The sequence below is a fragment of the Lonchura striata genome, chromosome Z (genome assembly GCF_050655825.1).
Source record: "Lonchura striata isolate lonStrDom1 chromosome Z, ASM5065582v1, whole genome shotgun sequence".
NCBI lineage: Eukaryota > Metazoa > Chordata > Aves > Passeriformes > Estrildidae > Lonchura > Lonchura striata.
In genome coordinates, this window is record NC_140740.1 from 37,419,101 (window position 1) to 37,441,503 (window position 22,403).

At 39.6% G+C, this 22,403-nt stretch overlaps 1 long non-coding RNA gene across 3 annotated transcripts; it reads right to left on the bottom strand.

The window, feature by feature from the left end:
- Window positions 1-1,108: 1,108 nt before the first annotated feature.
- On the bottom strand, window positions 1,109-19,349 carry LOC146763776 (uncharacterized). Of its 3 annotated transcripts, XR_014951271.1 has the most exons (5): window positions 15,019-19,349; window positions 11,920-12,060; window positions 4,786-4,904; window positions 2,852-2,912; window positions 1,109-1,509 (listed from the first exon to the last, which is right to left on the bottom strand). It is a non-coding gene; the product is annotated as an uncharacterized LOC146763776 (long non-coding RNA). The 3 variants fall into 3 exon arrangements; XR_014951272.1 differs by lacking the exon at window positions 11,920-12,060; XR_014951270.1 differs by having other exon boundaries at window positions 4,786-12,060.
- Window positions 19,350-22,403: the final 3,054 nt, after the last annotated feature.

Sequence of the window (22,403 nt, forward strand, 5' to 3'; positions counted from 1 at the left end):
GCACTTTTCCAGGTATTTTCATGTAAAGCATGAATCCACTCTTGATATGAATATCTGAGAAAATGAATTTGTACAAAGAGGACACATGCAAAAGCCAGTTAAGCTTTTCTGCTGTTAGAATAAATGGTATAAAGTTGTAAACAATGCTAAAAGTGAAGAGCACAATTGAGGAAGCTACACCATGCTGTTATCTATATTTGGTACTTGTTAAGCTTTCTCAAACACTGTGGAAGAGATCAGCCACATGAAACGTAATGTCACCTTGCAATGATTTAATTATGGTCATGTCTGGTTTCAGTCAAGAGCTGGTAATGAGCCACTTTAATTTTCCTATTCAAACATTTCTGTGGAGCATTTTTTCAGTGTACAAACTATTTTAAATATTTTGCTTAACAGGCAAAGACACTTCACTCTGCAAAAGCATCTCCCTTAGTCACCCTAGTGGTAGGAAGTAGTTTTATGTGACAAAAGTTGCATAGGCAGATGGAGTGAAGGTCTTGTGGTCCAATCACAGAACATTTCCATGCCCAAAGAAACTAATAAAGCTGATTATGAGCAGAAAGCTCTTCCATCAGGAGATTGTCTGTAATGCATCTAAGGATGATTATGATGCAAGTGTGTTCAGTATCTGCTCTAACAGCCTCCTGTCCTGCTTGCTAACTTTATTAAGAACATTTGTAATGATCCTTTTAGAAGTTATAATGTTACTTTGCCTTTCACTGAAAGCTTGTTTGAAGGATGTTTTTAAATAAGCTATATACAAAAATAAGTATTTCTTATATAAGGGAGTGGTATGGTGAATTTGTGAACTGAAAAAATGAGCTATTTTAGCTATTTAGCCCCAGAAAATGTAGTAGGTAACAGGGCAGGCATAGAATCAGGGACCTGGTATCCCTGGGATCAGAAAAAGAAGTAGCTATCAAGGTCTCAGTTGCTTTCCCTGGCATGCAATGGGATATCAAGCATGTATGTGAATCCTCAGGGATTGTCTTGGTTCTGAAAGACAGATGTCTGCTAAGGAAGGCAGGACCCTCCTCTGAAATGGAAAAATATAAACCCCCTCCCTCTGAATTGTTATAAATTTGAGGGGGGCTCTCAGGCAGAAATATGTGAGCAGGAATAACATTTCTTTATTAGGGAAGAAAATAAAAAGATAAAATAAACAATGCAGTAAACTACAACAACACTGACAGAGTCAGAATAAATGTGACACCCTGTTGGACAGGGTGTTGGTAGCAGTTTAATTGGAATTGTGGCTGCAGTCCTCCTGGAGTGGTTTTGTTGGAGCAATGATCCTGTAGAAAAGGGTGTAGTCTTCCTCTGAAGAGGCAGTGGAAGAGGCTCTGGGAAATCCAGTGCAGAAAAAGCTGTGTTGGTGGGCCAGAATCAAAATACTATATGCAGGTAGGAATGCTTGGTTCCTCTCTCTGGGTGGAGCATCTCCCAATGGGATGTTATAGTTCTTATCAGTCATGCTGTGACACTCACTGGCCCACTGTCAGCAGATGTCTTCCCGGAGGGAGGATTGATTGTGGAAGACATAAAGAAAAACTGCTCACTTAACAGAAGACAACTGCCATACAGATGGCAAATAGAATAGATCTTGCTTTTCAATCTGGGACAGGAATTTAAATGATTTAGTGTTATTGCCTAGGCTTTCTCTTGTATGTTACAATACACAGGATTGTCCAAAAAATCACAGGAGGCTTTAAGAAGACAGTAGTCAGGAATCCTAGTCAGTCCCTAACTCCCACTGGGACCAATGATCAGACAAAAAGTCAAATGTCTCTCAAAGTCATATGTTCCAGATCCACAAATACCAATAAAGTCTCACAGAAATTATGATCAATTCATGAGCAGAGATTCTAAGTGTATTCCTAATTGAATATATACGAATATGTTATTTTGGGAGTTACAATTTACTGTATTATAGTGGAGTTTGAAATGGGACAACCACAGCACTTTAGTTTAAGCAAGGAAGCAGTGTAATCAACTCACAGATTCACACAATCTCTGTTTTGCCTACTGTTGTGTAACTGGTTCTTATCTCTGCTTCAAGAAACTTTATTTTAGGCTATTCTATAACAACATTCTGTTTCCACCTACCAAGTCACAGATGTACTTTTGATCGAACCATGAGTACATTATTAAACATGGTAAGATATTTACAAATCCCTAATACCTAGTGAAGTATAATTTTAATTTTTAGATTTTTAAAAAGGAAAATGACAAAAGCCATTAATTGTACGCAGTGTTAAGAGGCATGCTTGAGCGATTTTTCAGGTAAGCACACACAAATGGTAAGTGCAACATTCAGGCAGAGAAGGTTTTCGGTTACAGCATCAGCCCACAAATGTAATAACATCTGATACAGACTATCAGGATTATATCTTTCTGGTGTCATATTGAGGAACATGTGGCATCTGACTAAAGAATATGCAAGTCAAATGCTTAGGGCTAATGGGCAGCACTTCTGATTAAAGACAAGGCTCCTATAATCAGTCACTACTATTTCTGTATGAAGTTTATGAACAGAACTTAAAAGAAAAATGTCTTCAGACAAATCACATTGGAAGGGGAAAAGGAGGTGAAATTCTACTTAGTTAAGGACAGTGAGATGTGTACATTTTCTAATATGCCAAAGAGTGCTTTTGCAAAATGAGAGCTGATTAAGAATAGAGCATATGTTGGCAGCAGCAAAAGAGTCCATACTGGATCTGTGAGCAGCAACACCTTAAAAATGGTAGACAGAAAATTAATTGCTAGGGTTTTCAAGGAGTACATTTTGCTAGCAAGTATTTCAGAGGTGATCAAATTGCAAACCAGTAACTTTCATGCATGGGATTGGTACCTCTGCTGGGGACGATGGACTGCCATGGAGCTTGGCCACTTACACCAGAGAAGGACATGTCCTGCAAAAAATATGTCAGCAGTCAGATTACACTAAAAATTTATATGTTTGGTTACCGCAGTAGTAATGTCATAAGCTTTGGCCAGCTTTCCACTTTCTGGTCATTAAAATGCTTTGGCTGATATATGAATTACCTCTACTTAACAATTTTAATTGAGGAAGAGGCACATGTCCTGATAGGATTCAGGCACACTACCCTCACAGCAACAATGAGTTAAATTTAATTGAAGTACCCTAGCATGCAGAAAAAAAAATGTTCATTTTCTTACTTTGTGATCTGCTGGAGCACACCCTAGGTCGAGGGTGGCTCCGTGTGGTGGAAAAATCTCTCCTCCAACCCGTGCGTCCAAAGTAAGGCCCAGCAGTCTCTTGTTCGGTCTCAAGGCAGTTTATTGTGAGTTATCTAAAATATTGTCTTCTCTGGCTGCTGCGGTTTGCTCAGCAGCTCAGGCAGAGGCACACACACACCCTGATATCCTCTCTGTCTCTCGTCTTCTTCTCTCCCCACCCAGGGCTGCTGCTATCTTTTATATGGTACATTACATGTTAAATGTTTATAGTTTTTCCCCAATGCCTATTACCTATATTAAATGGTGCTTTTCTACTCTAAACCAATCTGCGAGTGTCAGCATCATCAAGAACATGGAGGTAAGGAAGAAGAAAGAGGGACGACAGGGCAGGCACAAACTCTCCATCTTAAAACTTCTGACCCCCATGTACAAAACCAAAACTCCCCTGTACAGGACTTAAAACCCCCCTGTACAGCAGTCAAGAATTCTTCCCTTTACTTCTACTATAATATCTAAACTTTTGTGACTTCTTGTTCTTCCTGCAAAGTTGGTAAATCATTCCATGGTTCAAATCAAAATCACAGCTGTTTCCAGCTGCCTGCCAGAGTCTCAAATGCTTCTGACCTGGACCCGGAACCTCCAAAAATGTCTGAGGGACATTTTGAGTTCTGACAGTGATCATTAAAGCTAAAAAGAGCATAATCTTGCAACTAAATATGTGTTTACATGTAGGAAATCAGAGATCATTATGACTGAAGTTTTTAGCAGACTGATAAAGTAGGCTAATTTTAAACTCAAAAGCCTTTATTAAATACATTCATTAACAACTCATTTTGTGCTAATGGTTAATGCTTAAACAGTATTAGTCATCTTCACTACATATGCAAAATTATTTGTCCTTAGCATAGATATCTGAAATCACTGCTGCATATGTGGAGTCATGACACTGATGCCATGAAGTCTGATGGCTATGTCCTTGGTAGTCTTGGTTAGACAATAAGGCTAGATAGCTCTTCCGTGGGGGAAGTCTGGTCATGTGCCTGTCCTCTTCATTCGCTGTCCTTCCTCTTCATGCCTGATGTCAACATACTCTTTGCCTGCCTTCTGAAAGAGGGGTATAAGCTACTTCTCTTACTGCTTACCTGGTCAGTTGTATCTATCTCTTTTGCACCTATCTTTGTATTTTTCAATTTTTTCCTTGAATAGATGCTTCCCATGAGTTGCTGTATGTGTACTTGCTTCCCTTACTTGTGGTCACATTTTTCAGACACATACATAAAATATATGTAAGAAGTTTATAAGCTTCTATTGGTTACACTTTTAATTACATTTATATTGGGTTTAAGGCAATTTGATGTTAGTTACACCCTAAATAGTGCATGCTCATTTTCTAGGTTTCACAAACCTCTGCTTTAGCTACAATGAGTTTAATCTTTATCTGCAACAGGAGTAGTAAAACATGCTTGTCTATTTTGGTGTAAGAAAACTGCTTTGACTTCATGCTTGTCAGCCCCTACAGGAGAAAACAGACTTCAAAAGAAATGGTCTTGAAAAGGTACTCTGGAATCCAGGGGAGGTCCTTACCTGCCTTGAGGCTAGATCCTGGTTTTGTTTGTACTGAGATTTATTGAAGCAAAGTGGGGAGGGCAGCTGAAAATATGGCATAGTTTTCATATGTTCAATGCTGGGTGTGCCTGAAATATCTAAAAGAGGATGCAAAAGTTACACACACATGCAAATCAGGGCCAGGTATGTCTCATCCAAGATCAGATTAATAATTTTCCATAACAGTTAAGAGAATGAAAGTACAAAAATACCCCAAAATGTGGATGAAATTTTGTATTTTTCAAAAGGTATTAGATTTAATGCAATTCAGTCATTCTTAGATATTGTTTTGGAACACTATTTTATGTGGACAAAATGCCATCTAGGTCACGCTATAATTTTCCAGTTGCATCAGTTGCGTGTCTAATTCAGGCAAGAACTGGATGCATGGCTTATTTATTTCTATGAATTTATACCAAAGGCATGTCACTGAATACCAGTGATATTCAGTACCATTCCTATAATGCCCTCTCTTTTTAATGCAGGCTCCTATATAGCTAGAAAATGCACATCCTTTCCCTTCAGAAAGCTCTGAAGGAGAACTCAGCATCTGTACATCTGGAAACTTCCAGTCATGGAGATTGATTCACAGTTCATATGATTTGCAACGACTTAGGTTTTAATTTTAGCTAGTTCTAAAGAATGAACATTACTCTTCTGAAGCCAGTTGAATGAACTTTAAGTGATAAAACCTCCTGAGTATCTAATTGGGCATAAACACTCTCAATGAGCAACATGTAAAACTAAAGATTACCTTAAATGAAATAAATAACTTTAATCTTCTTATACCATAATATAATAGAGGAAAAACACATGCATTCTTTCCAGAGTGATGTGACTGAAGGCAGTAGCATGGTATGGTGCAGAGAAATAACCAGTTTCTCAGGATGGCAGTAAAAAAAGAAATATTTTGTTTTCTCAAAATGTAAACAAAAGTCTTCTTAATAGATCTGACTAGAGGTATAGAAAGAATACAGGAGCTGATAGCGTTATCCATCTCACAGATGTTTTAAGAGACGGTTATGGGTGTTATATGTATTCTGTGGAAACTCCTTAGAGAAAACAAAACAGCTGTGCTATGTCAGCACAACTGAAATTAAACTGAATTAAAACAAATGCCAAATGTCTCGTTAAGGGAGACATTTTCCAAGACAGCAGTAGTTCAATGCCCAAGTTTCACCGAAAGCCTTTTAGAGGTGTTTGCAGCTGTTGCAGTAACTCATCCCCTCACTCAAAGGGGAAAAAAGGTCTTTAGGACAAGTACTCTAATAGCTGCAGAGAAAAATAGGTGGAAATAAAACAGTCATTCTAGGCCAAAACTTTTAAAAAGTGGATTTTTTTGTGTCACAAACTAATGCCTAATTTACTCAGAAAAGAAAAACAAAACAAAACAAAAACAATTTCACCCCTTTGAGGAAAGGCTGCAGATATAACTACTATCAAAAAATCATGGTATTGTCTGATCTATAAAATATGCTCCATCAGTAGTGAAATGTTGTCATGATACAGTCAGCTGGAGGTTTGAGGATGAAGGATATGGTGTAGTAATGGTATGCTATGTTGAAAGCAGAGGATTCTGAGGAGTGAAGGTGCTGTCTGGAGAGTTACATGTCACTGCCCAGGAGATTAATTACTTCACTCTATCTATAGACACCCAAGTCAGCCAGTCTGTCTGTCTGTAAGTGATCAGCATTGGCGTGCTTTCTTTATCCCTACTGAGCAGCAGCTCTAGTGGAATCACAGCTTCCTTATTTACAATCCTTACTCCTTAACTGCTTGCACATACAGGCTATGAGTTAGTAGTTCACTTGTTATTTGCTTGCTGACCCAACTGACCTTTTTCTTGGATTTGGTGAGTATGTGCCCAGGTATAAATGACAGCAACCATTTAAGAATGAAGCTGATGTCCTTTCTTTTTGAAATCAAAGAGATCAGACAACTGAAAAAAAGTTTCTGCATCAAAAAATTGTTATTTCTACTGTGAAGGTTACCCTTACTGCTCTCACAATGGATCCATGGTGAATGGTGTTAAAAACTATATCATGTATGTGTGAAAGGATAGCAGTGATGGCATTATATCTATTAAAAAAAAAAAAAAAAGTGGTGGAAAGATTTAAATGAAACCAGTAATTTTTTAGTGAAACTAGATACATCTTTTTGACACAACTTGGGAATTCAATACTGTGCTGAAGAGGCAAGGTACAATTTTTTATTATATCTTCCATTTTACAGTGAAGAAAGAAAAATGTGGTATAGCCAACTGTGCTCTCTTGTGCACCCTGTCTCTCACATTAGATATTTGCCTTTTTTCCAGAAATATTTGTGGACCTTAACAACAAAAAACAGCATTTTTTTTAAAAAATAAAAGTTGTTTAATATCCTTCCTGTCTAATCTGCTGTGACGCCTCTTGTTTTGTGGCAGCAAACACAGGAGCATCTTTCAGAGGCCTAGGTAGTCAGTGACAGGGCACAAAAGCCAGGACAGGAAGTTATTGCTGATTGAGATGTGGGGGAGAAAATATCAGTGAGAGCTGCTTCCCCTACCTGTGTCTTCAGATGTGGGAAGTGATGCAGCTACATTCCTTATGCCTGTTTGCCAGAAAATTGACCCTCCTTCAGTCATCCTATTAGTACTAAGTGAGCTCTAAGTGCTGCCATTCTGGGAGTGTAGAGAACCCTCTACAGAGTCATTGTATGATACTGATGTGCCTTTTTATGTCTTATTTCTTCTTGTTTGATTTATGCCAATGGTTTCAAATGATGCCTTTGGAGGTGAACTACTCCAAGTAAGTAGTAGTTCAAGCTTACAGGCTCAGTCAAAGCCTTGGGGTTTAAGAAGGCTCTAAATCTATGATTCTGCTTATAACAGAGGACTGATTACAACACCTCATTAAAGGCATGCCTGTTAAGGAACATGTACAAATCATTAAAGCTGTTTTTCCATGAAGTTTTAGGTTATACCTGCTCTTTAACACAATAAAAAATATATTCAGTTCAGTTGACAGAATGCATTTTCTCATAACTTTTTTTTTAGCACAATGTTCTATACCTGATCTATCTGTGAAGGATATATCCCTAAATTTAGAAAATGAATATTGGATTGTTGAAGTGTGGATTATCAGCCATGGTTCTAGTTCTGTGCAATCAAACATGCAAATGTCTTCAGCCTGAGTTTCTTGTTCTTTTTGTGAGTACCCTCTTTCACTATCTATTGCAGTCTAGACCTAAACTTACAGAGGAATGATAATGGCTAACTAGAGGTCCACCAGCATGCACTTCACCTGTGTACTAAAACAGAATACAACTTCTTACTATTACTAATGTCAACCAGCAAGTGATGAGGGTGTGGATGCTTGGGGGTGGCAGGGCTGGCCCTTGTCGGAAGTAGGTTGCTGCCACATGCTCCAGTGAGGGCCTCAAGCTCACTTTTCCAAAAGAGCTGTGTATGACAGCACATGGACAACTTGAAATGCATTTACAAAGACATTTAATGCTCTGCTTGCAACATTCTTCAGAAAGAGAAAATATGCATCATCCTCTTCTAAGAAAAGACAGAAAAAAACATCAGTGAAGACATATTTCAGCTGATTACAAAGTTCCAATAATATGTGGAGCATAAAGAAAATTAGTAGTCTTAGGAACACTGTATTACATATATATAAATATATATATATATATAAAAATATATATATATATATATATTTGTAGACTACGGCAAGGCTTGTAGTTTTTAAACTCAAAGTACTAACAATTGTTGGCTTGTATCTGGAATAGCACTTTGTACTGAGCAGATATGAAAACATCACTTTTCCAAAGTCTAGTTTGTGATACTGACCAAGAAAAATTGAACCCCTAAACAGTTATAATGGAATCTGTATGTCCATATGGTGTTCTGCTGCTTTTCTTCACAAAGGGGTAAATAAGCTTCAATGTAATATTTAATTATATATAAATTAGGTAGTTTGTCATCTTTAGGAAAAAGCAGCAAACAAGGACAGGTGACTTTGGCAGAGAAACAATACAAAAAGAAGACAAATCGTTGTACAACAATTAGACATTAATGAAGAAGGTAGATTTTATTTGCTTAAAGGACTATTCTGAGTTAGCTGTGAAGTGGTTTATTTTTTCAGTACTTACTGTTCTTGCTGAACAGGAGGGTGCCATTTCTCTCCTCTGAGACATGTATTGTAGACCTTTAGGTAAATGTATGTTTATGTTCTTAATGTTGTCTGTTGTGTAACATCCTGGGTAATAAGCCCAGGAGCCACCCTCACCATAACCACAGAAAGCAGTGAACATGCCATGGTGCCCTGCAGAGATCTAGGAACTGCTCTGTCCTTGTCTCTGTTCCAGTGTGGTTCTGGCCAAGCTACCCTGTTGCTCAAAGTACGGTTCAGTGGCACCAGATGTCAGCCAGAGCTGGAGTTCCTGTGTATGGCATCATTTATGTGAGGGTGCCTGCTCAGTTCAGATGTAGAAGAAGCACTTCCTGTCTTCAATCCTGCTGCAATGGAGTGATTTAAGAAGTACTCAGAAGTCTTTGATTGTTTGCTTTTTGACATGATAGTGGTAAGGGACTGTTATAAGAGTAACAGAGTATTTTCTAAATATTGTAGAATTTGGGTGAGGAATGTGATGCATATCCTGGATTAATACAGGAAAAGGGGGAACTGGTCTGGCAGAATGACAAATGAGCAACCTTCACCACTGACCACCAGGGAGAGGTGAACAATTAGGACCACAGCAGATAGAATCCAGCTTGATTTAGACTCTGCAAACCCACCTCCATCCTATACTGCAGGGGGGCAATGAGAGACATCATAAACACCTATTTTCTTTTACCAGTGAGCTATTGTGAAGTTTAGTTCCCTCTAGCTAACCTGGCCTCGGTCATACCAAAATTTTGGTATGAAGCACAAGGCCAGTATGGCTTCCCAGAGGCACAACAGCAGTGGGAAAATAAGCACCGGTGATTTAAGTGTGTTACAAATTTTCATGGGTTAAAAAGATCTACACATCTGATCTGAAGAATGACTCAGATTAATAATTCTCTTAATTCTTCAGTTATTCCATTTGCTGCATTGGCCACCTACTACAAAACTGCATAGAGTACTGGAATCTTCCATTTGAGAAAAAGAAATAAAAGGATAATTTGTAACACCATGCTGACAAAGAAATCCTTCCAAAAGGGGAAGGAATTATGAGGATCTATTGGGATGGTTTTCCATAAGTCTGCAAACAGACTGTCACAGTAATTTGTATCATCATTCATTAGTTAAATAGTCCTTATCCTTCCCTACTGTTTTCTGTGTTATATTCAGAGAAAATCACATCCTTTTCTTGAAGCCATTTTTTTGGTTATTGAGACAAACTGAGCTAATTAGTTCTGTGGCATAAAGTTAGTTCTCCATCAACAGTCTTCAAAGGTGTTAGTACCAGTTATAAAAGTGAAAGAGAAGAGTTGTAAACATGAAAATACATGGACAAATAGTGCAAGAAAGCCATGGCTTCGGAAGTGATTTGATAAACAGTTTGTCAGAAGGACAGCCCTCCTCTGAAGGGCTCCACCTTACAGTCAGTATTTCAATGAGCAGCATAGTTTCCCTTTACAGGTTCTGGCATGGTTCTATCCAAGACTTTTTGGTTTTGTACAGGGAGGGAGGTGGGTTCAGTCTTGCATATGCACCCAATTAAATCTGAAATTATCTTCATGGAATGGGTATTATGCTATCAGTTTGTACTGCCAGTCTGCACAAGGTGATGGGAGTGGAGCTGAGGAGTCTCAGTGGAACAGTGACCGGGTTCAGATGCAATGTCTCAGAAACCCATGGCTATGTGCACTCTGGAGTGCTAAGCCCAGGCAGGTGTGGGGAGACAGGTCTTTTCTGTCTTCCGAATGTTCAGAAGACTGACTGCATACAGGTCATGAGAAAGAAACATGCAATTTTTCACCAACACTGACAACTACACTATTGAGAGAGAAAAAATGCTAATAACATTGCCAGATACCTTTTGTTGAGGGGGAAAACCTGACCCCAAATCCTTTGAACATTGATAAAGGATGTTTTTGTGGGAGTGTAGGGAACATGCAGTTTGCAGATGGGGCCTGAAGTATTGAATCAGTAAATGGCCCTTCAGGATGTCAGTTAAGAATTTGACAGTTTGAAGTTTTTCATTCTACCCAAACTTCAGCTGATGGACAGTTTCCACTGTGTCTGAGTACACACTTAAAACCTGATTCAGCAAAGCACTTCAGTGACTTATTGTTCAATGATTTTCCTCCTTGACCCAAGTTACTCTGCTCTTACCAATTTAAGAATAACACAGCTGTGCCAAGTCAGTCTCCCACTCCTGCAAAGCTCTGTAACTTCTTCACGTCAGGTACTTTGATCAAACAGATTCATTCATGAAATTGCTGGCTGCCATTGACTGGTCAGTCAACTAGAAAGATTATTGACAGGTTCACTTGTGTTCTGAGTCAGAGTGATACAGAAAAAGGAATCAAAGTGCAAGAATTATGATACATCTGATAACAGAGCAAAAACTTCAAAAAAGGGAGAAAATATCTTGACTGGTAATTGTGGGGAAGGCTGAGGAGGAGAGAGACAAGGGGTAGAGAGGATGCTTTAGGAAAGGGTGGAAGTTCTAAGATGGGGGAAGATCCAAGAGGGCATCTGGCCCCTCGGAAACACCTTATCAGGGGGCTTCAAGGTGGGCTGGAACAAGACGTAGGCCAATGGGGTCACAGGCACCTGATGTTTCAGGGGAGGGTTACAGGTGTGGGATGAACCATACATTTTGGGGGTTGAGATGGAACAGTCCATTTGACTTTTGGACTTATCCATAGGCTATTTTGGCTATATCCATAGCCAGTAGGGGGGATTAATTTCCTTCCTGGCTGCACTATTGTAAATCTTTTGCCAGGCAATTATATTTATCCATCCTTTCCAACAGGTAATGTCTTAAACACAAGGCTCCTTTACATGGGTTCCTGTAAGTAGAAACACCTCTGCACCTATTCATTGCATAAGTGCTTACTTTGTACAGGGAAGAGTGTAGGGTGCCCGTGAAATAAATTTTTATCATGTCATCCATGTTTCAGTCCTCATTTACCTGAATGTTTGTGGAACTGGCCAGTGGAAGTTTTTTAGTCTGTACTTTTAAGAAGCATTTTTTTCACATTCACAAATCTCTTTGACCTGCCAGATGTTGTAGTCTTCTGGGTACCTATGTCCTCCTGCAGAATCAAGGGCCCTGAAATGTAACAGTGAAAAAAATATCTGCAGAGTATTAATGCCGTTTGCTGGTTAATTTTTGTGTATCTTTGCTTAAAAGTTATTCACTGACAGTGAACCTGAAGAAAAATATTTGGAAAGCTAACTCTGGATCCAAATTGTCGTGTATGGGTTCACCCATTTTAATATTTTTTCTTGTGAGTATACTTCAGTACAAAAATACTCTGCCAGTGATTGTTCCCTAGAGGTTTTCCATTAAGAATTTTTATGCTCCATGGTCTAATGCAGTGACTTTGATAAGCAACCAGAAGGTAATTTTCATATAGCAATAAACACAGGATAAATATTAAAAACCATATTTAGTTTGTATTTTTGATTGTATTCAAATGGTTCTTCTGCCCTACTGATTTATTTATTTTTTTTAATCAACCATTCTACAGCCCTTTCAAAAGAAAGCAATGGAAAATAATGAGATCTGAACTCTAGAAGCCAGTGGACCTTAAAACCAGGAAAAGGCGCTTTGAAACAGAGCTCTTGGTACTCTGGAGGTACTATATATGTCATCAATGATGCTACAAGGAGCATCATCCTTTCCAAACCTCAGCACACTTCACAATTTGGGAAGTTGTGGCAGAGTTACATGGTCTAATGATATTAAAAAGAATACACATCTGAAAATTTTCCAGTATTAAATATAGTAAAGACCATTCATCCCATTCATTTTTGTAATGAAATAAACTTCAGTGGACAGTAAAGAGGCTATGAGGGTCTATCATGCATGAGTAAGCCATGTAATGGCTTTGGAAACTAGGTATGGAAATGTAAGTCTTTGGAAACTACTGAGAGTCTTTGGAAACACAAGTCTTTGGAAACTACTGAATGTTTTTAACAGGATCCTCAGGAGATGCTGTTCTTCCTCTTTTGCAGCAGAGGAATTAAATTCTGAAAGCGTTTGGGTAAAAGCTTGCTCCATCCTCGCCCTAAAATCCACAGGGACAGATCCCTGGTTGACCCTGGCCAGCTGGGCACTGGGGTGAATCAGGCAGAGAAAAGGGGCTTCTCCTTGGATCCCAGGGGGCTTTGAGAAGCTCCCTCATGAGTCCAAAGATGAGCTGGTCCCACAAGCAAAGGAAAGAGGCGCTTCTCCTCTGGATTAATTCTGAAGTTTAATGAGGCCCTCGGAAGAGATCCCAGAATACATCCAAACCCAAAGGGCATCCAGAGCAAGAGAGGGTCTCCCTTCCCAGAGCAGCCAGATATGGGGGGGAAGGGGGGGAGCAGGGAAACTTGAGCAGCCAATGGGGGAGGACATGGGACTGGCTCTCCGGGGGCAAGGCCTCAGAGTGACCACTGAGGAAGGGGCCCCAAGCCATGGTCCAGTGACCCAGTGACCCTGGCAGAAGGAGAAGGGTCACGAGGTGATGGACACATCACCTGGGAGGAGACAGGGGGATGGGTCGGGGATTTTGGGGTTGATGGACATACAGGTACTGATGGGAAAGCTGGGCTGCACCAAAGGGATACAAAGAGGAGATATGGAGGGACAAACAATTATGAGGGGATATACAGTGCAAAACACAACTCCACAAAAGCTAATCCTGCAGTAGCTGAGAAACAGGGAACAAATAATCCTCATGTTCATGCTCTCTTTTCCACAGTGAATGTAATCAGTAAGTCATGAACAGCCAGTTTACAACAGTTTACAACAAGCCAGTCTAATGGAATTTCAGTGAGTGTGAGAACCCCAGCCTTGCTCTGGGGTCTCATGTGGTGGTGAAATTCCTCCTCCAACCCGTGCTTCCAGAGAAAAACTCCGCAGGCTTTAGCTGTTCAGTCTCAAGGCAGTTTATTGCTAGTTATCTAACAGATTATGTTCTTGGACTGCGGCTATTTGATCAGCGGCCTGGGTAGAGGCACACACACACACTGACATCCTCTCTATCTGCTGTCTTCTTCTTCTCTCCCCCCGCCCAGGGCTGCTGCTATCTTTTATAAGATATATTACGTATAACATGTTTACAATTATTCCCCAATACCTACTACCTACGTTGCCAAGTGTTTTTCTACTCTAAACCAATCTGTGAGTGCCAACATCACCAAGAACATGGAGGTAAGGAAAAAGAAGGAGGAAGAACAGGATCAGCCCACTTTCCTCCATCTTAGAACTTCTGACCCTCATGTACAAAGTGAAAACCCCCCTGTACATGTGCTAAACCCCCCCTGTACAATACTAAAAATATTTCCCCTCTACTTTGTAACTACTTTTACTATACTATCTAACCCTTTGTGACTGCTTGTTCCACCTCCAAAGTTGGTAATTCATTCCATGGCTCAAACTCAAAATCACAGCTGTTTCCAGCTGTCTGCCAGGGTCTAGAATGCTTCTGACCAAGGCCTGGAACCTCTAAAAATGTCTGAGAGACATTTTGAGTTCCCACAAGTGAGGAGTATCAACAGTCTGATGGAATTTCAGTGAGGATTATCAACAGCTCTGCCTTTCCCTTCTGTCCCATCTAGTCCTATCACTTGTTTCAAGGAGCATAATTTCCATTTCTTCTGTCTGTCATAGCTCTCCCAGTTTTCCTGTCCAATCTTAGTCTCAGCCATGGCAACACCTTCTGTTAAAGGCCTTACACAGTGTTCCCGATTAGCATCTTTCTCCTCAGTTAAAAGATCTTTCCCATGGAGCCTGTCCTCATTGCTTCCTGGCTTCCCAAAATGCTGCAATACCTTTTGGCTCCCACTGAAATCAATTGTCTGGGCTTGTAGCATTTGCTTCTAGTTGTCAGCAAAGAGCAACCTTGTGGACCTTAAAGACAGGGTCTGACATCCACAACAGGAAAGGGAGAAAAGAAGCAAGTAGGAAAACATGCAACTTAGGAGAGACAGAGCTTGATATATGAAAGATGCAGAGTTCAAGGAGGCTAAGAACCATAGGGAAAAACTATCACCACTCTTTCCGTAATGACCAGCTCACCTCAGCTGACAGTAGGTAGCAATTCCAGCCATCCCTCTACTGGGTTGCGTACTGTGTGCTTTGCTGCCTGGCTCTCTGTCTCCCAACCAGAGGTGTTGTAATAGTGATCCCCAGAGATCAAGCCTGAGATGCAGTGATGGCTATGAGGCAACTCAGTCATCTGAGACACATGAACCCAAGCCACTTAAAAGGAAGAAGCCTCTTTTCTGTGTCCATATAGGGCAAACTGACAAGATAGCAGTGCTCAATAACAGTAAGGGAGAATCTGCTGGGAAGTCAGGAGTAGTTAATGGCATTATCCAAGCCCCAGAATAAACCATCCTGGGGGTGGTGGGCTCTTCCTTATAGGTCTGTGGGAGCAAGTTGAACATCTGGCTGTAGTGGCTGTGGTGGTGCTGCTTTGGCCTCAGGGGAATAACTAACTTGATTGCAGCTTCTGGTAGTTTTATGATTATACAAGTGTACTGCAGTATGTAGAACTAAAAAGAAATTCAACAATATTACAAGCTATAAAGTGTTCTCAGTGGCATCGCATCTAATTTGATGAGACCTCCACCCCTTGCAAAAAAAACTCCACTTAAATTAGCAAAAAATGGAACAAAATGCTCAAAGAGCACTGAGGAGCAAAGCTCTACTGACAAGGAAATGTTACTTCACAGAGGAACATGACAGAATTTCTTTTGCCAGTCCAGAAGAGACTGTGGGAGGGGACTTGGGAGATAGTCCCCCTGAGTTGCCGTGGGAGGTGACCAATGTGTAGCTTCCCGCCTCCCCTGTGTCAATCTTTTGTTCTACCTGCCCCTCGTTCCTGTCCATCATTATGTAAGCCATCCCCCAGTTCTGGAAAGTTCTTCATTCTCTGTACCCACATTGGTTCCTTTCCTGTAACCACTCCTTCCCCTTGTTCCCATTGGCTGTAACTCCATCACTCATCCTCTACTCTGCCCCTGAACCCTTCCCTCATTGGATGTTTCCTACCCTGACCCTCCTTCCCTGCTACAGTTATATTCCTCACCCCGCCCTCAGCTCAGGGCTCTCAATGTGAGCTCCCTTCCAGAGGGGTTGTCTCCCCTTGCTCCCCGATCCGTCTTTTCCTACAATAAACCCTCTTGGAAACAACACCACCTGAGTGTCATCCTGCCGTTGAGAGGAAGCTTTCTTAGTGCTATCCAGCTCCTGAGGACCTGACCCTGTGGCGTGCCTAGTGGTCACAGGACTAAGGTGCCTCATAAGACAACTTTTTTTTTTTTTTTCCTCATATAGAAAGACACAAATTTTAGAGGCTTATCAAGTGAAATGAAATGGTGGCATGCCTAGTAGACAAGCTAGCAGTCTGCAAAAATTGAGACTGCAGCAAGTATGAATCTGCTCAAGATTTTTATGTCTGACTATGTTGTATACCATATGTATTTGAAACTTCAATTTCAGTACTGCGATCTTAACCTTCTGCTTAAAAAATAAAGGTGTCTGTCTGATAAACTAATGAAGACTGTTTCTGAGTCAGAGTAGTGACTAGAAGCTCTACAACACTTATCATTACAGACAAATGGTCTTGAAATGTGAATTTTAAATGCCATTAGGGCTTTTCAGAAAGAAAGAAACAAAAGAGAGGAACGGAGGAATGGATTTGCAAGAAGGGAAATTCCAGTTTTTCACCTCCAGAAAGAAAATTAATTGTTTGACAGGTTTTATTGCCTGAAACCCTTACTTACAGTCTTTTGTGTTTAGCACCAGGCTGAACATTGATGGAGCTCTGCTAAGCTTAGGAATCATTACTTATGATTCCTAAGTAATGTAGCTCTGGTAAGAGGCATTGATCTTAGTTAAATTACATTTTGTGTAAAAAAAGAAAAAAAAAAAATCAAGAGTGCTTGGAGATGTCTTAGTAACACACAGTCAGGAAAGAAGTGAGGCCTGTATGGCAGACTCCTTTTTTCCACTGATGCTCCTCAAATGATGACTGGAAAGTAATAATTTTTATAAGTATTTTATATTAGCAATGACAATGTAAGGGCATTGTGTGCTGCATGGAGACTTTCCCCACATGCACCACAAGAGGTCACTGTTGAAAGCTAAATCATCTTCCCCAAAACTGCATCAGCGAAATACAAATACCTGAGCCTCACCTACAGAGCTACAGAGCAATAAAAATCCACGTAACTGCTTTTCTCCATTTTCCTGATGTACAATGCCTTATCATGAAATAGCTCTAAAATTTTCAGGTTTAACTAAAATGTACACTACCAATATTAAGGGCAATAAATATGTGTTTAAATAATGAAACACCCCATCTCTGCACTGATCTGGAGTGATTGTTTAGGGGTTAGAAACAGTTTTAGTATTAGTACAACCATGTGAATTATGAAGCTGCAGACATGATAAGTGCTAAGACATCAAACACATACAGCAATCTTGATGCCTTGCATATGTATGTGCAAGTGTACATATGCATACATGTACAAGTATGTGATCCTTGGCTGCAAAGTAATGGGCTAATAAATGTTTACGTATTTACTGAGATCACAAGATATTGCCCAAACAGTTCCAAAGTCAAACATCCTTGGTTTCAAAGAGATAAAAAGTTATACTTTCCCAGAAGTAGAATTCTGCTTATTGCCCAAGTAATTGGAAATAAATTATAAATGTTCACTTCGGGGAGCACATTTTGGCTGCACACAACATATACTTTTGCAAGACTTTAGAAGGGACTGTAGAGAATGAACCTTGGTAAGAATCTTATTAAATGGAGTTTCTTTGGAAACACTGTGCTTTGCAGATTGTAGTTTCCTTTAAGTCACTACAGCTACTTGACATAGAATCACAGAATATTCTGAGTTGGAAGGAGCCCACACAGATCACCGAGTCCAACTCCTGGCCCTGTTCAGGGTGTTCCCAGGAGTCACAGCATGTACCTAAGAGCATTGTCTAAATGCTTTTTGAGCTCTGTCAGACTTGGTGCTGTGACCACTTTCCTGGGAGGCCTGTTCCAATGCCTAACCACCATCTGGGGGAAGAACCTTTTCTTGATATCCAACCTAATCCTCCTCTAATACAACTTCAGGCCATTCCTTTGGGTCTTGTTACTGTCACCACCAGGAAGAGATCAGTGCCTGCCCCTCCTCTTCCTCTTACAAGGAAGTTGTAACTGCAGTGAGGTATCCCCTCAGTCTCCTCCATGCTGAACAGACCAAATGACCTCTTAGTTGACTTTAGCAATAATCTGTTGAGGATAACCAGCTCTTTAAAAATCAATGGTCAAATAAAATGCTGTAAAAGCCTTGAAGAATTTCCCCAGAGATTACATATTCAGACCTCTGAATGTTCTCTTCTTTGAACATAGCATATTGGAAAGGAAAAAAAAATCTTTAATACATGATTTAAATTTCAGTGATTGAATGTTCAATACAGTCAAGTAGCTAATTTCTCTAGGAAAAGAGAAGAAAATGTGGACAGTTTTGTGACATTTTTGGTTTTACGGTGTTAGCAGCAAGTAACCCAAGGCCATGAGAGCCTGGGACAATGTGCTGCCTTTGCTGTGGGCCTATCCCACTTGCATGTATACATGGCAAGGAAGGTCGGTGTGGGGCTCTAGGAATGACTTCTATCATCAGCACTCACTATAATTGTGATATATTTGCATTCATAAAGTAATAGATGGCTACAATGAAGTAAACAGAAGAGATATTTTTTTTTTTGGTAATAAAAAGGATTCATATTTAAGTTTCCAGTTAGCATTGTTAGGTAATCTTCTGCATGACTAGTTTTGAGCTTGTGCATTGGTGCCAACCAATGTCCTTCATCTTGGCACATTTTAAATTTCTACAGCACCATGTGCTGCTTGCCTCATTACACAGGAGTGATCTATGACAAATAGACGTGTTTATACATGCAACCATTTCTAGACCCCTGGAACTGACAGCAAAAAATAGCATCTTGTGCGCAATCTGTTTCTCCTATTCTCATGCATTAGCTTGATCAATCCAGTTGTTTCCCTTCAAATTTTCAGATACAGAAATAGATTGTTACAATATATTCTTCTGAAAAAAAAAATATGCCAAGTTCCCTGTGTAAAGGAGAAGGGTTCATTTCACATTTTATATAATACTCATAATAGTTCTTAGCAAATAATTGCATGTCATTTGACATTTTGAAATCAAAATTGTCTCTCCCGGAGAGATGCTGCAGTACAAAGGTTATGAGACTGGTACAGAAATTGTTAGGTAAAGAGCTGTAATCTCTGTTAGGTAGAAAAGCACACTATCTAGACCTCTTCTTGCCTTAAAATTTAAGCAAATAATTGAATATTAGAGGAAAACTGACAGCAGATCATACTTCCATCTGTACAGCATTTGTGATCTGGTAGCACTTCAACCTATTGCAGTTTTGGGGTACAAACATCTGCAGATCATAATGACCTGACTACAACTTGAAGCCAAGGTCATGCTTCTAAAATGAGTATACGGAAGCACAAGTAGATATTTTCAAATGTATTCAGGAAACAAGTAGTAAAGTTAGTATTCTATTTGTCTTGTTAAGAAAAAACACCCTAGTTATTTGAAAATATGTGCATAGGTGCTACACTACAGCTGCTGCATAATTACTTTATATACTTTTTAAAAAATTATGTGTGGTTGCCATGCTGTCTTTTGCAAAGCTGGCCAGTTTTGTGGCTGAACCTGTAAGTTAATTTTTCTTGACTCTCAAATTTTGTTCGTTGACTTTAGTGTTAAACACAACCAGATGTCTGGATTTCTAGATTCATGCTTTCATTACAATGCATTCTTAACTCTTTGTCAGTGTTCACCTATAGTTCAGTGTATATTTTTATGCTTATCATACTTGTGTAGACATATGTGTATGTTCTGATTCATATAACATTTTTATAGAACAAATGCCTGATTAAGTGAGAAATAATGGGAGATTTCTTTGCAGACTCTTTCAGTTCTTATTTAGATTTTTTTGCCATTGGTTGTTCATAAATTGAAATAATCAAATGTATTTCTCGGTATTAGCTTCTGATCTCTTCCTGGGAGTGGGTAGGAGCACAAGAAGCATTTTTGCATGTCAGTGTCCATGTCAGCAGGTTAAGCTGATCTGGCCTGAGGTAAGCTTGGTAAGCAGCCTATTGCTCATCTCTGTGGTGGCATTGCAGGACATGCCCTGAAACAGGCACCACAGGAACATTCCATCTCCTCTATCCTGGCACACACAAATGGAGTATGTGCTGTGACAGCAGCATGATGTGTGCTTGCCTGACATCACAGAGCGACAGATGACCAAAAGAAGGGATGTTTCTTCTTTTCTCTGAGGCATGTGCCTCTGTGCAGAAACACTCTGAAGCAAACATTTTACTTTGCTGCAAAGCCTCTATTGTGACAGTTATGAGGGAAAGTTTCTTTCTGTGCATTCATTCTGCATCAATATCAGATGTTTTAACAGAGCTAGAGGATAATGATCCTACTCTGACCCAAATAAAGCTGCAGTTCTCTCCCTGTGCAGATATAAGACATAGTATTCCTGATTCCTTGGGCAGGAATCCAGTGGGACAAGCTGTGTGCTGGAAAGCATTCCTACCATTTCTCCAGGTCCAACTAACTATAGTCAGTGAAAGCAGATTTACCAGTTTAACTGTGGATTGCATTGGGTTATATGAATAAATCTGCATTGCATTGCACATGAAGGACACTGTGCATTCATATACTCTGTATCTTCTCTCTGAAACAGACTTCACCTATACTGAAGATGAAGCTTTGATCTTTCCTTTTTTGTATAAAAAAATTAATCCCATCAGAAAGTACTCAATATCACTGAAGGAAACATCCCCCAGCTGGGTAACTGTTCCTGCCTGTGGGCAGAAGAAGATTTACTTTTCATTTTCACAGCAGATTTTATGTCAGTAAAGGCGAGCAATAACTTTTTTCCTCCACCACCAAAAAGACTACCTTTAAAGGAAACATATGGACTTGCTCTTTGAAATCTCTCTTCTGTTAGGTTTAAGCTTTCTATCCATTTTCAGGTGAGTCACTGTTTTAACATACGTATGTGTATGTTACAGAATAAGACAATACCATGAGTTACTCAATGTTGTTTTCAATGGCAATATGTCATTACTTCATCCTTCATTGCAAACAGGACACTCCCTGAGCTTTCTGAAGATAGCTGCAGAGAGGAACACCTTCAAAATTGTTTAAAACTTGAATACTAACAATACTTTTCTCTCAGTTAGGTAAGTGCTTCTAGTTGTATCTTCAGGCTTATTATAAAGATGGCAATGCAAGATGTTCCCAAGAGAAAAATGTCTTTTTGCTCATAGTCATACAATTTCTGTAGTTTATGCTATGTTGTATATCTGAAATTCAGATAGGATCAAGCTCATTTAAGAAGTAATGAGACAGCTAAGTATATAAAACTGTCAAGATCTTCATGTCAAAAATTGCCAAACATCTGCTCACCTAAGTTACATAAAAAACTCATTTTTGTCCGGGTTAATTCCTAGTTGAGGAATTAAGTGGTGAAGAATTAGTACTTGTTCTACCAGAACACCATGTAATTATCTATGTAAGACATCAGAGGTACATGAGTAGTTTTAGATAATGCCTTGTATCTGTGGTCTTTATGTTAAAAAAAGGCTTTTTGTAAGCTGCTTTTTTCTGTGAGTTTGGCGATTTTTAAAAAAATTTCTCTTCCACAGTGCTCTATTATTTAAAGAAAGAAACACTTTAATAAAGCATGGAGGACATGTATATATGGGCTTCACTCATGCAAAACTCTTCTTAATACATCCCATATAAAACTCAAGATGAAAAGTTCTAGGCAGGTTTATGAGGCACTTAAGTGACCTTGACCTGGACCTGTGCATACAAAGGGGATGGAGTTTGCTGCACACAAGAGACTTTATCATGCAAAGAGCTAACAACATCTAGTTTATTCCTCCCAGCAAGCCCACCTGCTTGTAAAGTGTGTCTCTTGTCTCTCTATACATGTAAATATAAATGAACCTGTTTTTCTGTGTTCTTCATCAGTGTGAAAAGGAGCACAGCTCATAAAACTTGTGATGTGTTATGTTCAGCGACAACTCAGCTGACATCCATATGGTGCACAGTGGTTTTGCATGAGTGGGTAGAAAGAACAGAGGAAAATCAGTGGGAGCATGTAAGAATGGAAATAAATTCTGGTGTGGTCTCTTTACACCAAAGGTAAAACAAGACATTTGGGCAGGTCACTGAAGGTACTCATGTTCTCATCTGCAACAGGCATTTTTCACCTGCCTGTTGATAAAAGGCAGGAAACTAGAGGTTTTAAGATGTGCCACATGAAATTGAGGATGCAATTCTTTCCTTTGTAGATAACATCTGTTTCTGAACATACCTTTTCTAATAAGGTTA